Source organism: Phascolarctos cinereus, unplaced genomic scaffold, assembly GCF_003287225.1.
Source record: "Phascolarctos cinereus isolate Bilbo 61053 unplaced genomic scaffold, phaCin_HiC Scaffold_2;HRSCAF=192, whole genome shotgun sequence".
Taxonomy (NCBI): domain Eukaryota; kingdom Metazoa; phylum Chordata; class Mammalia; order Diprotodontia; family Phascolarctidae; genus Phascolarctos; species Phascolarctos cinereus.
This window is the reverse complement of record NW_027555625.1, coordinates 148,603,385-148,620,394: the sequence shown is the minus strand read 5'-3', so window position 1 is coordinate 148,620,394 and position 17,010 is coordinate 148,603,385. Positions and strand designations below refer to the sequence as shown.

General features: G+C 39.3%; 1 long non-coding RNA gene across 1 annotated transcript in view; it reads left to right on the top strand.

Moving 5' to 3' along the window:
- LOC144455824 (uncharacterized) overlaps window positions 1-17,010 on the top strand; it is a 358,020-nt gene that overhangs the window by 193,186 nt on the left and 147,824 nt on the right. Inside the window, exons 4-6 of the long non-coding RNA XR_013484618.1 lie at window positions 5,582-5,764; window positions 10,138-10,232; window positions 15,547-15,626. This is a non-coding gene — a long non-coding RNA (uncharacterized LOC144455824). The remainder of the gene's footprint in view (window positions 1-5,581; window positions 5,765-10,137; window positions 10,233-15,546; window positions 15,627-17,010) is intronic.

Below are 17,010 nucleotides of genomic sequence, written 5' to 3'. Positions count from 1 at the left end.
GGTCAAGCATCATATTTGGGGAAGAACTGCTAGCCTGGTTTGCTTCACATTGCATGAATGAAGGAAAGTCATGTAAAATAAAGCTGGGGAGAGAAATTAAAACCAAATTATGAAGGCCTCTAAGTATCCTCCACAACTCACATCTTGTAGGTCTAGAGGGTTGATTGGGGAAGGTCTGTGATTTGTATCAATGTGATGTGGTTGTAGGGAGATAAATCTTTAATTGTATCTGCCTATGGAAGGAGTGGAAATGCCCACTATGGGAAAACCAATTTCCACCTCTTGGGCTTAGGTATATGTCAGTCCTTGTAAACCCCATTGACAATCTGTAATCAAGTCTTAGCCACTAGCGATGAATTGAGTGGCTTGGCCAACAGCCCAAGCTGTTGTTGAGTTCACGTTGTTGTTGTTCTTCGATTGTTTCAGCCCTGTCTGACTCTCCATGACCCCATTTGGGGTTTTCTTGGCTAAGATACTGGAGTGGTTTGCCATTTCGTTCTCCATTGTAGCTCATATTCAACCCTTGGTACTAGAACCTATCAAAAAAAAAAAGAGCAATCAGGCTCAAAGTCATCTTTTATTTTCCCCTTTTGGGGGTGGAGGTCCTGAGATCAGCAGAGCCAAGGGGAGAAGAGGAGAGTCTGGGATTGTGCACAGCCTCCTTCCACCTGCCTGGAAGTTTCCAATGGCAGTGAGAAACAGGAGCAAAACCTCCCCACCATATAGCTCCTTGCAAAGGATGAAGCCGTATGACCAAACCTCTTAGAGGAGGGAGGATATCCTGGAAAATGCCAAGACTCTGAAAAGTTCAGGATCCTGGCCTAGGAAGAGTTTCAGGGCTGTGACAGCCTCTTGAGCACAAGACGATTGAGTAGCCCTTTCTCCTCCATCCAGGGTTGAACCCAGTGCGTGTAGGCACAGAGATTGCGGCACTGGGTCACATGTAGTTCAGAGGGTTTACAGAACTAATAAGCATCAGAGTTAGGACTCAAAGTCAGTTCTCTTTCACTCAAAGTCCAATGATCTCTTTAAGCCCAAGGAAATGGGAAAAAATAATCCTAGCCATTATCCTACACTATCTAGTGGCTTCTATATGTCTAGACTAATGCCCAGACTCCTGAATTCTTCTCCTCTACCTTCAAAGCTTTGTCAGTGGACTGGCAGCCCCCTCAACATGCATTTAACTCATGTTGAGGCCTCCTCATTAGCTTTCATGTTGAATCCAAATTCCCAGGCTTGTGCTTCCTTTGTCTCTACCACCTCTGACATTAGACTTGAATGGGTAAAGCTGTTAAGGAATGTTAGGGATCATCTAGTCCAATGCCCTCATTTTGCAGATCTGAAGAAGCTATGGCCAAGAAAGGTCACACAGTAAGTAGTAGATCAAGGATTCAAACCCAGGTCCTTTGACTTTAAATCAAAGTTCTAGACAGATAAACCTGTTTGTCATTTTCAGCACACAACCCCCACTTATGAGCCTCTATACTTCTCAGTTTAAATGTCTTCCTTGTTGTTCATTTCAGTCACATCTGATTCTTCAAGACCCCATTTGGGGTCTTCTTGGCAAAGATACTAGAGTGGTTTGCCATTTGCTCATTTTTCAGATGAGGAAACTGAGGCAAATAGGGTTAAGTGACTTGCCCAGGGTCACACAGCTAGTAAGTGTCTGAGGCTGGATTTGAACTCAGGAAGTCTTTCTGACTCCAAGCCCAGTACTCTATCCACTGCTCCACCTTCTTTGTTCTTTGACAAATTGTCTGACCAGCCTTGACAACACAATACTCACCTTCCCAAAAGAATATTCCTATGACAAACCCCACCCACGTCTAGCTACTTCATTGACTCTAGAAATTCATGTGGGTATGTCTGTACAACTGAAATGACTTATTTGCTCACACATTTTTGCGCCTTATGTTCTTACATGTACTTTAAATATCTTTGCTCTGTACGCCTTCCAATTAAACTTTAAGTTCCTTAAAAATGGGGGCCATCTCTATCATTCCCTCTTCCTCTCCCTGCAGAGTTCTCTGTACACAACGGATACTTGGTCATTGTTGACTTTTGTAAAGAGGTATAACCTATATACCTATAGATATCAGTAATAATACAGCTTCAACACTTCCAGGATCCATGATTCGTAGGCAAGAGTGTGTTCTCTCTACCAACAAAGATTGTAGCTCCTCTACTCTGTGGTAGATGGTCTATGTGAGCGGCTACACTAAACATATACATACATACATACATACACATACACATACATATATATACACACACACAAATATATATATATGTATGCACACATATATACACATATATGTGTGTGTATATGTGTGTGTATAAAATCTCACCTTGTGCTCAAACATGTTCCAGGGGCTCCCAGAGCTTAGCTAGGGCAATGTTGAAGTGACACACATATGAGCTATCACTGGGTCTGTAGTCTACAATGTCTCTAGCTTGGTAGGCCCTGCCAGAGTTTATGTTGCACTGGTAAAGCTTTTGAGAATCTAAGGTCCATTCCCATGCCACAGTGACCTTCTAAAGTGAGATGATTTATTAAGGTGATGAGGGTTCAGAGCTTTTCAAAGCAGGTTCAAAAGACTCCTTAGAGCTCTACTTATGGTTCCTACAGAGGTGGTTAAGAACCAGAAGATTTTCCTTATAATACTAGAGTGGAGATCATTCGCCTAAGGTCCAGAGACCTCGCCCACCCCATGAAGGGTCTATGGACCAATTTTAGAAGGTCTGTTAACTTGGATGGGAAAATATTATACATCTCTATTTCAAAATAATTGCTTTCTTTTCTAATCCTTCAAGTTTCATTTTATGAATGTGAAAACATTATTCTAGAAAGGGTTCCATATTGCCAAAGGGGTCAGTGACACTACAATGGTTAAGAGCCCCTATTTTATATAAAGAAATGTCTAGTTAAAAACTGGGAAGGACATTCTCAAAAGAAGGCTTCAGAGACTGTTAGACCAAGAAAGTGGTTATCTGCAGAGCATGAGAACAAGTCTCAATATAAAAACTTAACTGGAGATAACAGAGGTTAGGCAGATGCCAAATGAGCTTCTCAGCAGAAGTTTGGCAATTGCTAGTTATGTTTTGAAGATTATTTTTAAGTCACTGTATGTGTGTTCCCATACAGCTTTTTATGGTATTTATATCTTAAATGCCTGTTCTTCGCCATCTGCACAAATGTTTTTCAAAACAGAAAGCACATTATGTATATCTATCAGCATGGAGAGAAAGAAGATGAACTAGCTAGGTGAAAAAAAAAACAATGCTGTTTCAAAACTTGGGCTCATACTGTTTTGAACATTCTGTTGCTTATTATTCTCCTTTTGCTGGTATTATATCGAGGTAGTGGGTGTGTCACTGCAAGGAACTGAAAGCTAGGCTGGGACTTGACCTTATGAACCAGGAAATGGTAAATGGATTGAATGGAAAATGGAGCTTAGGGATTTGTCTTTGGGAATTAAATGAAAGGTTATAAAGCAGAAAAGAAAGAAGCCCCTTCTCTGTAAACATCAAAAACAATACTGGGGATACTGGGGATGGCACATTCCCTAGAAATGACCAAAAGCAGGTGGGAAAAAAAATTAGAAAAATATAACAAGGAAATACAGGTTGATTGGGAAAACTCCAGATGAGGTAAAATGAGGCTTTGAGCTTCCTTAAACCAAAATCTTGAAGAATGGGGGGAAATGTAAGGGCCCACAGAAGTCCAACCTTCTCTTTTTTAGTGAGTACTCATTAGACCAGATTGAGTAAGATATTTCATTTTCCCTGTGTGGTGTGATAGGATACCCTTCATGTTCAAATGGGCTTTCACACTCTTCCTTGCTCTAAACTATGGTACTGTCAACCTCCAGGAAAGCTAAATTCATCCTGTCCCAACTTCACAAGTCCTCCGTGTGACCAATAGCCTCCCCCTACCCATCTTTGTGCCACACTCCTTCTCAAATGACACAAAAGTGAACCAAACGAGAAAATAAATCATTGTCTGATAGAGATTGTAAAGGTAATCACAGAAGAAAGGAAAGGTCACTATGGACTGCAGTAACCAGGAAGGATTTCCTTGAGGAGGTGGAACTTAGCTGACCCTCGAAGAACTGATTAAACTTGGACAGGCAGAGAGGAGGAGGTCATTCTAAGCAAGGGGAATGAGTTGAGCATCAAGGCAGTCTTGAACAGGTGAGAATGGAAAAGGACTGGTTCTGAGAAACATTTGCAAAGAAAAATCAATAGGTTTGGGGATATACTGGATATAGGAAAGGGATAAATCAAAGGTAAGAAGACTCCATAGGTTATCTATTGCCCGTGCCACATCTCATCTCTGCCTCAACTCAAGTGTCATCTCCTATGAGGAATCTCTCCACATCATCTTTTCCACCCCAGTTAATGCTCTCTCCCTCTTTAAATGGCCTTATATTTACCTGTATGTATGCATGATGCCATATCTCCAAGTTGAACGCAAGCCCCTTTAATACACCCTTTTAGTACTCATTTTTGTCTTTGAAACTCCAGCAACAAACACAGTGTTTTGCATGTTGGTAGGTGTTTAATAAATATTTGTTGAATGAAATTGGTTGAATTCTGCTTACAACTACACTTGGCTCTAGAACTGACACTTCAGTGAGGAAAAACTATCCTATAGCCAGAGATGAAAAGGACTTCTGTAGGTCCTCCAGTTCAGCCTCCTTCCATCAGGTGGCTTCACTCGTATCAAGTAGGACACGTTAGCCTTTAAATATGTCTAACGATGACGTTCCGTGACTTCTTAGAGTACACGCTTAGTGTTTCACAATAGCACCAAATATTTACCAGTTGCCTTCTCTATGTAAAACATTGGGTTTCATTACCCTCAGTGGTCCAAAATGGTAGCTGGTTCTAACTGAACAATCTCTTGCTGCTGTTATAATTGGGGGGAAAAAATTGATCAATGGCCTCTTAAAATTCCTGCTATGCTCTTATGATTACACATTCATTTTTAGTCATGTCCGACTCCCCTGTTTGGGGTTTTCTTGGCCGAGATACTGGAGTGGTTTGCCATTTCCTTCTCCAGCTCCTTTTACAGATGGGGAAACTGAGGGAAACAGAGTTAAGTGACTTGCTCAGGGTCCCACAGCTAGTAAGTGTCTGAGGCCAGATTTGAATTTGGGAAGATGAGTCTTCCTGACTCCAAGCCTAGCACTTTATCCACTTTGCCACCTAGCTATGCTGTAAGATGTTTATTAAGTTATCATTTAGCTTTTTCTTTTCCAAGTTAAATACCTCCAAATCCTTTAACTTTTCCTCATCAAGCTCATGGGATTCATACATAAGGGAAAACAAAAGAAAACAATATGATAGAAAATTCAACCTCTCCCTCACTCAGGACTCTAGTAGGAAGCTAGAGCTTTTTCTCCGGCTTTAATTATATGTTACACGTACATGCAGTAGCTTTGGCTTTGAGTTAAGTCTGAAACCAATGACAGGGCAGGTGTTATTTGTTAAGCTCCCTGGAAGTCGAGGATGTGCTTTGAGTTCAGGACCTGAGGGTTAGAGCGTGGCTGATTCTTGTATTTCTTCTTTCCTTCAGAATTACTTTGACGAGTGAAATGGACATCTTCGAATGATCCAGGAGCCCAGTTCATTGAAGTTCCCTTCACCCTAGCTCCCCCTGGCCCTGAGAATGAGCCTTCTGGGGAGACTCCAGGAAGACAGCCTGATGGGAGGCACGTTCAGTGACCCCCGACAGAAGCCAGTAAAACCGGTTTTCCAGGTAATATCACAAATGAGGCTGTTAACATTACCAACTGACTCGTATCTTCTCCCGGGGAGAGCACCACCGAGGTTTCTATGTCCAACTGAGACCTGCCTTTGCTGGCTCTATATTGATGTGTAATATTCAAATTAGGAAAGGCTCAGCCAAGCTCCCTCCAGCAGTTTTCCCCACATTTACTGTTTTCCACACTTAAAGTCTGTTTTTGCTGTTTCCAACACCAAGATTAGTGTGAAGTTCATTGTGTGGAAAAGGTGTCTGTCCTAGCTCATGCTGAAAAGGCATATAGGGCTCCTTGTAAGACTGATTCTTGACTCTAACTTATTCTCCAAAACCCACATTTTCAGCATTCAATCTGAGCCTGACAAGATTGTCAATCAATAAAACATCAATGAAACAGCTACCTTGTATACATCATTGTGTTAAGGTCTATACAGGATGTATAATCACAAATCCCTGTCCTTTGACATACAAACTAAACAGGATGCAAAGAGTTATATGATCAGGACAAAATTAATGAAAAGCACAGAAAGTAAATGGTGCGAGAACTGGGAGGAGAAAGATCATAAGATTTAGAGATAGGAACATAGAGATCACCTAGCACAGAAATGTCCAACACATAGCCTGGTGGCCACATATGGCCACAGCACTCTCAAGAGAGGTCCAAACCATATTAAAATTTAATTGGAAAATATTTGACAAATAAATTAATTAATGAAAGAAATTTAAATAAATTAATTAAACAAAACATAGATAACATTCAGTTTTCCATGTCAACATGAGGCCCCCAGGGACCCTTATGTACAGTTTGAGTTTGATACCACTGAACAATTGTCTAATCTTATATATTGCAGGGTTTTTGCTAACCCACTTGTAAGTAACCCCATAAATGAAGGTGTGGGTGTGTGCTTTTCAAGGGGAAGATAATACTTCTCAGGTGTTCTCAAGTACAAACATACCAAATTCCAACACTTCAGCTTTGCTACTGGTTTATTACCATATTAACTTTCTCACAAGGTACAAAGGCTACCTAAGAGATATGGATGGGAATTATCTGAGAAAGTATTGAAACGTGCAAAATGTCCCTTATTAATTAATTTATTATTCCTAATCTTCCTCCTCATTTCCCCTGTAAAACTAGGGAGTCTTTTCCAAAAAGCTTTCTCTCTTCTTTGTCTCAAGTCCCAAATTTATAAGCTTAAACAAACATAAATGTTATTAGCTACAAAATTTATTAACAATAACAAATAATACCAAGACATAGATAAGTATTTCAATAATGTGCTGTCTGTGAGAAAAATCATAGTCACTTCTTTGTTTTTTGAGGTGGAGGAAGGAGGGGATTTGTTTTTAACCAGCAGCTGCAACTGCTAACCTGTCAAAAAACACGCTAAAACAGCATTCAGCCTTTAGTTCTCTCAGAGTGAGAGTTAATGCCTCTCAGGCGTTCTCCTCAGGCTTTCTCCACAAATTCTCTTCTCCACAGAATGAGTTAAATGAACTCTTCAGATTCTCTCTGAGATGACAGTAAATTCACCAAGTCCCTCACAGACTAGTTCTATCATTCCAGTGCACTGTAGCCTCTCTCTCACCGACTCCTTCTCCATGAGCATTAACTCTCCAGGTCTCCTCATCAAAGAGGTTTTTAGTCCTCAGTGCTTCACACATACTTTCTCAAATATGACAGTTAATTGTAAGTCCCCAAGCTGCAATTCTTTCTCTCTGAAAGGTATAATAACAACAACCAACATCTCTTGGAGGAGCTCTTTAACCTAGGATTAAATACAGATGAGGAAACTGAGGCTCAGAAAAAAGCAGTGTTTTAGGATCCTTGGATCATGGGGCCCATCCCAGAGGCCATTTGGTTCAGTTCTCTCATGTGATATGCAATTAAACTAACCTCCCAGGGAATTTAAGTGACTTACCCAGGTTCACAGAGGTTATTAAGTGGCAGAACAGAACTCGCACCAAGGTCTCCTGACTAAATCCAATCCCTTTTATAGCATAAGAAGTGGATTGTAATGGTCAAGAAAGGCATCCTAGAGCAATTGACTCACAGTTGGCTTTCTGGCCAAATGATCCTTTCCATGTTCTGAAACAGATTTGGTTGGCTATCATTGACCTGTGTGTGAATTTAGTGAGAGTAGTTAGGGCATGATTTTTATACACTCTGAGATGAAAAGATTAAATGATAAGAAATCTAGTGAACTCTGGACTTAGCTTTGAGAGCCTTTTGTAGGCTTTCTCTTGGATTAATTTGGTGGAAAAGAAGGGAGAAGTCTCTAAAAAGTGTCAAAGCTTTGTTGTAGGAGCCATAGGAAAGACAACCAGAATGTTCCTCCTAAATCATTCTTTCTCATTCATTTATCAGTTGTCACAGTCTCACAAAGATCTGGATCCAGATTTATTCTGAATCCCTGAATCCTCTTCTTCTGCACTCAAATGTCCAACATTTGTTCCCTGGACAATCAGCATCTTAAATGCTATTGGAATTCTTGGATATCATGCCTACTCTTCACTTAATTTGGGATTAACAGTTCAGAGATATGACTTCCATTTACTAATCCTAGGCATCTTTTTTTCTGTGTTCTTTTCTGTATATTGTGTTAATGGGTACTTCTTCAACCTTTCCTTTCCCAGGAAGAAAAAAGGAGGACCTGATTTCCCAACTGTTTGCTAAATACCATAGGTCTATTAATACGTTTATCATTGAAATTATTCTCCCATGATCCTCTTCCTTTTATATAATCATGTACATATGATATATGTACATATAAGATAAGTACATATATCATATGTATGTATGTATACATACACACACACACTGCCTTTTGTGAAACTAACAATGACATCATCTTCTCCCTCAAATAGTGTCTTTCTCAAATGATTCCCTGACCCTTCTATGCAGGGCCTGTGATTATGGTTGCCTAGCTCCTCTCCCCATTGCCCTGTTAAAAACAAATCATTTCTGGTTCTTAGCAGTCACTGTCAGACCATTCCCCACCGCTGTTTATCCATCCCACAGGTCAGTGCCTGTCTCTATTTTCAGCACTGTTAGAAATTCTTTGCAAGAGATTGTAGTTTTATTCTCCTGTCTATTCAAATTTGCTCCTTCTTCAACTGCCTGGACATCAGTTAACTATAATTATTGTTAACTATTTCTTTTAAAGATGGGTTGTTTCCCTTTTTGGGGGGGGGGAGATGAGAGGGAAGAGAGAAGGAATGAAAAAAGAATCTTTTTAGTCTCAGGGTGTTTCCCAACTATAATCTTGCCTTAATTTTCAGTTACTTGTTAAAGTAGCTTAGTTACCTTAAGATCTTCTGGTCATGGGATTATAGATTCAGAACTGGAAGAGACTTTAGGATGGCTAGCATTTATATAGAGCTTTAAAGTTCACCAGGTGCTTTAGATAATCTCATTTGAGCCTAACAACTAGCCTGTGAGGTAAGGGCTATTATTATCCTAAGATAAGGAGATATACATATCTATCTATCTATATATGTATGTATGTATGTATGTATGTATGTATGTATATATGTGTGTGTGTATATATGTATGTGTATATATATGTATGTGTGTGTGTGTATATATATATATATATGTACATATATATATATATATATATATATATATATATGGAAACTGGGGCTGGAAGATGGTCAGTGACTTGCCCATGTTCACAGAGCTAGTTAGTGCCTAAGTCAGGATTTGAACTAAACTCTCTCATTTTACAGAGGAGTGAAATAACCTAAATCAACAAGGTCCCACAGCTGTGAAATAGCCAAACAGGCATATGAACTTGGGTCCTCAGACTCCAAGTTCAATGTTCTTTCCACGATACCACACTGCCTCTTAATAGAGTCACCGGCCCTTTTCTACAGCATGTTTTTATTCGGAGTAACTCCTTCCTTTTTCCTCTTTGGCTTCCTTTCACCGGCTAGTTTTCATCATCTCCCTCCCTGCCATCTTTGATGTATAAGAAGTGGCATGGCTGGTTCTGGCACTTGATCCACACGACTCTTCCTGGTTCCCCTTTTCCAGCTTTCACTTTTATTTCTTACATGGTTCACCCTGCCTTGGTTCCTCGTGGATTTTACTGTGTAGCCCAGGTCATACCTGCCTAAGAGAACAGAGAGTTTTCTGGGACTTGGCTGTGAATTACTACCTACCACTCCTAACTGTAGACGGTTAAACACTTCTTATCTTGGCTAGTAAACTGGTTTTTTTTTTCTTTTGCCAGGGGCAGAAAACAAAGATCTGAAGTAGTTGGACCTTTAACAACAACAACCACCACAATAATAGTTAGTCTTTATATTCTTCTTTAAAGTTTACAAAGCACTTTACGAATATTATCTCATTTTGTCCTCTACAGCCCTGGGAGGCAGATGTATTGAAATCCCCATTTTACAGATAAGGAAGCTAAGACAAACAGTGCAGTTTAAGTGACTTGCTGGAGTCACCATGCTAGTAAGTATCTAAGACTTAATTTGAATCCTGATTCAGTGCTCTATCCTTTACACCACCTGGCCTTTAGTAATGTGGCATTGATGTACAGGGCTGGGAAGTTCTGAAAATACTAGACTTAGCAGAAAGATGATGATCAGCGTGCTGGTGATGATAGCAATAGTAATAGTGGCTTACATTTATCTAGTGCTTTATGGGACAGATCTACTTTCCCATACATTTATCTCATTGGATTCTCACTGTAACTCTATGAGGCAAGTAATACAAGTGTGATTATGCCCATTTTACAGATAAGAAAACAGAGGTTCAGAAAAGACTGAGTGACCTAACCTAAATCACAGCTATCAATCACAGAGCTGGGACTATAACCTAGATACATTGATTCCAAGTCTGGCCCTTATTTGTCTACGTTGTGCTATCCTTCATTAAGGACTTGGGGAGTAGAAGATGGGAGGATGAAGCCAATGGCTAAGGGCACAAGAGGAATGGACCAGGATTTCCTGTTCATCATGTCAGGACCTGGAAGTTCATGGAGAAGACCCAGACTTTAGGCCCAAGGAAACCAGATTTTCCTAGCAACTTTTCCATCTGATGGACTGCTGCTGTGCTCTGTGATTTCCCTCATTCTGCTTGTAATATATGTATCTTTTCCTTCACCCTCTCAAGTGGTCAGCCCGCTTAGGTTTTGCTGTGGATACAGCCATTCTATGATATCTCATTTCTTATGGCAGCTCAGTAATTGTTGGGTTTCTCTTGTTTATATTCACTATAATAGTCTTTATTGGTACGGGTAATTTCCATAGCAGGAGTTCCCCATATCAGTGAAATCCCAGGTGCAGCCCAACATAGTAGTTACATCTATTCATTGCAAAGGTCCATTTCTCTTTCTGCTCCTCTTCCTTTCTGCCCTGTATTAGTATACCTTTTGTCCATTGAATCAGTGGGCAAATTAGCACAGAGGAAGTTGGGGATAGCTTTCTGAGGTCCCTTCAGGGGGCATAAATTTATGTTTCTCTTGGAATAATAATATGTTGTCTTGGAATTAGGAAATGCTGAACTAGATCCAAGGTTGGGGGAGAGGAGGGAGAGAGAGAGAGAGAGAGAAAGAGAAAGAGAGAGAGAGCGCAGGAGTGGCATAGAAAGTTACTCTTTGCTGGCTGACTTTCATGCTGGAGAGAAAGAGATAAATACTTTAAAATAATACTTTAAAAAAAAAAGAGTACTTCTGTTAAAAAAAAATCCAGAACAAAATAAAAAATGCTTACAGATTTTAAGAAGTGATTAAAGGGCTTGAGAACATTTAAACCCAAAGAACTGAGAGGTGCAACCTTTAAGCAGGAAGCAGTCAGACTCTGAACAAGAGCAATTGTGGTGGAAATGGGAAGGAAGAGAGAGATTTGAGGTGGTAAAATCTATGTGGTAGCATGCCAGATGTTGGTTTAAAAGGTAAGGAAGAATTTGAAGATATCTATAAATTTTGAAGCTTAGGTAACTTAGAGAACGGCAGTGCAATTAACATAAATAAGGAAGGTGAAGATGAGGAGCTCATTTGGAGAGGTGGTAAATGGGGAGATACTGAATTCAATTTGGGATTTACTAAGTTTCAAATATTATTTGAACACCCAGCTGGAATTGTGGGTATGATGCTCAGGATAAAGAAGGAGTTGTAACCATGTAGATCTGGGAGTTATCCACATTCAGGTCAGAGTGTAAGACAATGGAGTAGGTAAAATCACCAAAGTAGAGCACATATAGGAGGAAAAGGGAACAGTCAAGGAAAAAGTCTTGAGGAATCCCTACATTTAGGGAACAGAAGTAGGAAGAATGATCAGTGGAAAAAACAAGGAATAGTCAGAAAAATAGGTGAGCCAAGAAAGGGGGAAAGGAACTTAAAGAGGGGAAAGGTGGCCAATAGCGTCAAACACTGCAAAGAAGACAAGAAGAATGGCGACTGATAAAAGGCCATTGGATATGGTAATAAGGAGGTCTTTGAAAACTCAGGTTCAGGAGAATGGTGGTAAAAGAACACAGATTGCAAAGGGTTAAGGAAGAAAATGGAGTCAGTTAAGTGTTGCCCCCCCCTTTTTAAAAGAAATTTGATAGTTAAGATAAGGAAAGATGAAGTATTGCTCAAAGGTATGGCAAGACTGAAAGAAGTTGGATAGGAGAGAGATAAGGCTGTTTGTAGGCAGAGGGGATGGGGCCAAGGGAAAGAGGAAGACAAAATGGAAAAGAAAGGAAAAAAAAATTGACAGAACAAAGTTCTGAAGGAGGTTGGAGTGGAGGGGAGAGAATCAAAGGCATAGGGGGAAGAGTTGTACTTGGAAAGGACAAGGAATACTTTTTCCTTTTAGACAAGAAAGAAGTAAGAAAAGATGGATGAAAAGACAGAAATCTTTTGACTTAGAGAAGGAAGAACTTGAAGGGAATCATGTAGGATGGTCTTCATCTTCTTTCAGTAAAGTAGGAGGAGAGATCATGTGCTAAGAATGAGGGAGGGAGGTGACAAGATAGCTTACAGAGATATGGGGAAGAGTGACTATAATAGAGAAGGTCTGAGCTTTCTGGAAAAGATGGTATCAAAATAAACCATATGAATTGGCAGTATCAACCCAGTAAAGTGGTAAGTGCTACCCTCTTTAACTTCAGTTGGCCATCTTTTTCTTTTTTGTTTTTACTTTTAATTTTACTTTTATTTTTTCCCTATTACATGTAAACAAAAATTTTTAACATTTATTTTTTTTTAAATTTTGAGTTCTGAATTCCATTCCCTCTCTCCGCTCCCCCCCTTCTTGAGAAGGCAAGCAATTTGATACACTCATGCAAAACTTTTCCATATTAGTCTTCATTGCAAAAGAAAGACCAAATGCAGATCAAAAAAGCATGAATAACAAAGTTTTAAAAGTATGTTTCAAGTGCCATCAGTTCTTTCTCTGGGAGTGGATAGCATTTTTTTCATCATAAGTCCTTTGGAATTGTCTTAAATCATTGAGCTAAGTCATTCACAGTCAATTATTGTACAATATTGCTGTTACTGTGCACAACGTTCTCCTGGTTTTACTTACTTCACTTTATATCAGTTCATGTAAGTCTTCCCAGGTTTTTCTGAAACCATCTTGTTCATCATTTCTTATAGCACAATGGTTATCCATCACAATCTTATAACATAACTTGTTCAGCCATTCCCTAGTTCATGGGCATCCCCTCAATTTCTAATTCCTCACAACCACAAAAAGAGTTGCTATAAATATTTTTGTACCGATAGGTCTTTTTCTTTTTTCTTAGATCTCTTTGAGGTACAGACCTACTAATGTTATTGCTGGGTCAAAGGATGTGCAATTTTATAGTCCTTTGTGCATAGTTCCAGATTTCTTTCCAGAATGGTTAGATCATTTCACAACTCTACCACCAATGCATTAGTGTCCCTATTCTTCCACATCCCCTCCAACATTTGTCTTTTTCTTTTTCTGTGACATTAGCCGATCTGATAGGTATACAGAGGTATTTCAAAGTAGTTTTAATTTGCATTTCTCTAATCAATAGTGATTTAGAACATTTTTTCATATGACTGTAGATAGCTTTGATTTCTTTTTCTGAAAACTGCCTCTTCATATCCTTTGACCTTTTATCTGTTGGAGAATGACTCATATTCTTATAAATTTGACTCAGTTCTCTCTATATTTGAGAAATGATAGCCATCTTTTTCTGAAAAAAAATCTTTGTTCTAAAATTAATGAGATAATTATCTTCATCAGAAAAAGTTTTTTTTTAAAGTAACATGTTGAATGTATTATATCCTTAAAGGAAGAACAAGCTGTATGTAATGAAGATTTGTGTTTTTGCATGTTGTCCTATTTCACTTTGTGTATTGGAATGTTATTTTTTCTTATTCATTAATTTAAGAATAAAATTAAATGACTTTTACAAATACAGTTAACTGTTCTTTTGCACCAACCACTGTGTTCAATATTGTACTAAAATATGACCACTACCATCCTCCATAGGCATTTGTAATCTCAGATATAATCTTAGATTTTTATATCCAAAGAAAATATCATCAATCTACTTTGAAATTTCAAGAACACTGGTAGGGGCTCTTGAGCTAATGTTTAGGAAGATAGCCACTGACAGATTTATCCTCTAGAACCCTGGGAATGCTAAAGCCATCTTTCTTGCGGAGTTAACTGGCCAGTGGCCACGTAAGATGAGCTCTGAGGAATTGTTATTTCTGTACTAAATTGTCTGTTAGATATGTTGGATTGATTCATCTCAAACACAACACGTCCAAAACAGAAGTCATTATTTTTCCCCTTTTAAACTTGCCAATTTCTGCAGAAGGTACCACTGTTCTTCCAGTGTCTCAGGTTTGTAACCTCAATACTATTCTCACCTCCTTGCTCTCCATATTGTTTCTGGGACAAAATACCAGATCTCCTTTCTGCCTTTGAAAGCCCTTTACAACTTGGCTCCAACCTATCTTTGTAACCTTGTCATATATTACTCCCCTTCCTAATCTCTATAGTCTAGCACCAGGGGTAGGGAACCTCTGGCCTCAAGGTCACATATGGCCTTCTAGGTCCTTGGGTGCAGCCTTTTGACTGAGTCCAAGTTTTACAGAACAAATCCTTTTATTGAGGACATTTGTTCTGTGAAGTTTGGATTCAGTCAGAGGGCTGCACTTGAGGACCTAGCACGTAGCCTCGAGGCCACAGGTTCTCCACCCCTGTACTCTGGCCAAATGGTCCTTCTTTCTGTTCTCCACATGACAATCTATTTCCCTCTCCTTGCCTTTGTATTAACCACACTCTATGCCTAGAATACACTCCTTCCTCCCCTCCACCTCACAGAAATCACTAACTTTCTTCAAGATGAAGCTCAAGTATCACCTCTCACCTAATTCCTTTCCTCATTCCCCAAATGGTAATGCTATCCCTCCTCTCCTACCTTTTATTCAGCCATCTTGTGCCTATTTTGTGTATGTTCTATATTTATTCTTACATATTTATGTATGTGCATGTCTTCTTCCCCAATAAAATGGAAGCACCCTAAGTTCAGAGACTGGTTTTTTTTTAATCTTTGTATTCCTGCCACTTAGCCCATTGCACATAGTAGGTCCTTAAGAAATGACTGCTGTTTGAGTGAGTCAGCGAAAGATGGACTGAGAGAACAGAGGGGTAGAGGAGCTTTAGATTGTGGCAAGGACAAAGCATAATTTTAGGAGGAATGAAGCAGAAGTAGAGTTAGAAGCTCAGAAATCACCGGAATAATTGTAGCAAATAATAAATATTTGTTTCTTTGCTGACTTGGTGTTTTTCAGAGAAGAGGTTTGTTGAAGCCAGAGACTGGGTCACCTTTAACTTGATCTCAAGGATATACCAAATATCCATATCTGCCAAGGTAATTAAACAATTTGGAATGAGAATTAATAAGGGGAGTTGAGTGCTCAGGGGTCTGCCTACTCAGCAGTCCTTATATGATCACGAATATTGTAAGCATCTCAGATCAACAGTAACCAGCACTTTAACTGGACTATTTTAATGCTTTGTTGACGTTCTTTTTTAACACAGCTTCCACTTCCCGATAACTTCCCCATAAAACCCTGCCTTGTAATGAAGAAGTACACTTAAACAAACACAACAACAACAACAAAAACACCACCCAATACATTGGCCATGTCTGACAATCTAGGGCTTATTCTGTACCTGTAGTTTTCCATGATTCTACCTAGAGATGGGAAATGTGCTTTACTCTTGGTCCTCAGAAGTCATTATGGTTCATTGCATTGATTAGAATTCTGAATTCTTTCACTATTGTTTTCTTTATGTTAGTGTATCCTTTGGATACATTGTTCTGGTTCTGCTTACTTTGCTCTATATCAGTTCTTTAAAAACTGCTGAAGTTTCTCTGAATTCTGCATATTTGGTGGTATTTTTTGGTACAATAATATTCCATCTTTGTTCATATTCCACAATTTATTCAGCCATTCCCCAGTGGATCGATATCCACTTCCCTTCAAGTTATTTACTACTATGAAAAAGCACTGATATAAATATTTTTATGTATTTGGTATCTTTCTCACTGCACTTAATCTCCTTGGGGTATATGCCTAGTAGTTATATCATTGGGAAGAATCAATAAACTTTCTTGAGGGTTTCTACCTTCTGTCAGTCAGTCAGCCAATATGTATTTATTAAATGCCTAATATGTGCCAAGAATTGGGCTAAGCATTGCTTACAAAGAAAGGCAAAAGGTAGTCCCTGATCTCACACTCTAATGGGTGCCTCTCTTTTTATAAAACACTCTGGTGGGTCCTTAGGGGAATTTTGGTCACTGCTGAGATTCAGGAATTGCAGAATACAAAAATAACTAATGGAATAGGCCAAGTTCAATGCTGGGAAAATCTGTGGTTTCCTCATAAGTGTGGGAACTTCCTCCATTGAAGCAGATTGCAGTGTGTAGCTTACTATTTAAGTCATAAAGAGTTGCTTGAGATTTGAGAAGTTAAGTGACTTGCCCATGGTCATTCAGCTAGTACTGGTCAGAAGCAAGGCTTGACTCAGATCTTCCTGGCTCTAAGTCCCTCACTCTATCTATTCAATCATAATGCCTCTCAGCTAAAGGAAAAGAAAAGGAAATTTATGGGGGTTAGTGACATTTGGATTATATCCTGAGAAGATGTTCAGGTATAAGAGACAGAGCGCTCGACTGAGAGTAAGACAGAGCGCTCGACTGAGAGTAAGGCTCACACCTCAATGTATGAAGTGTGACAGGTTCGCTCCTC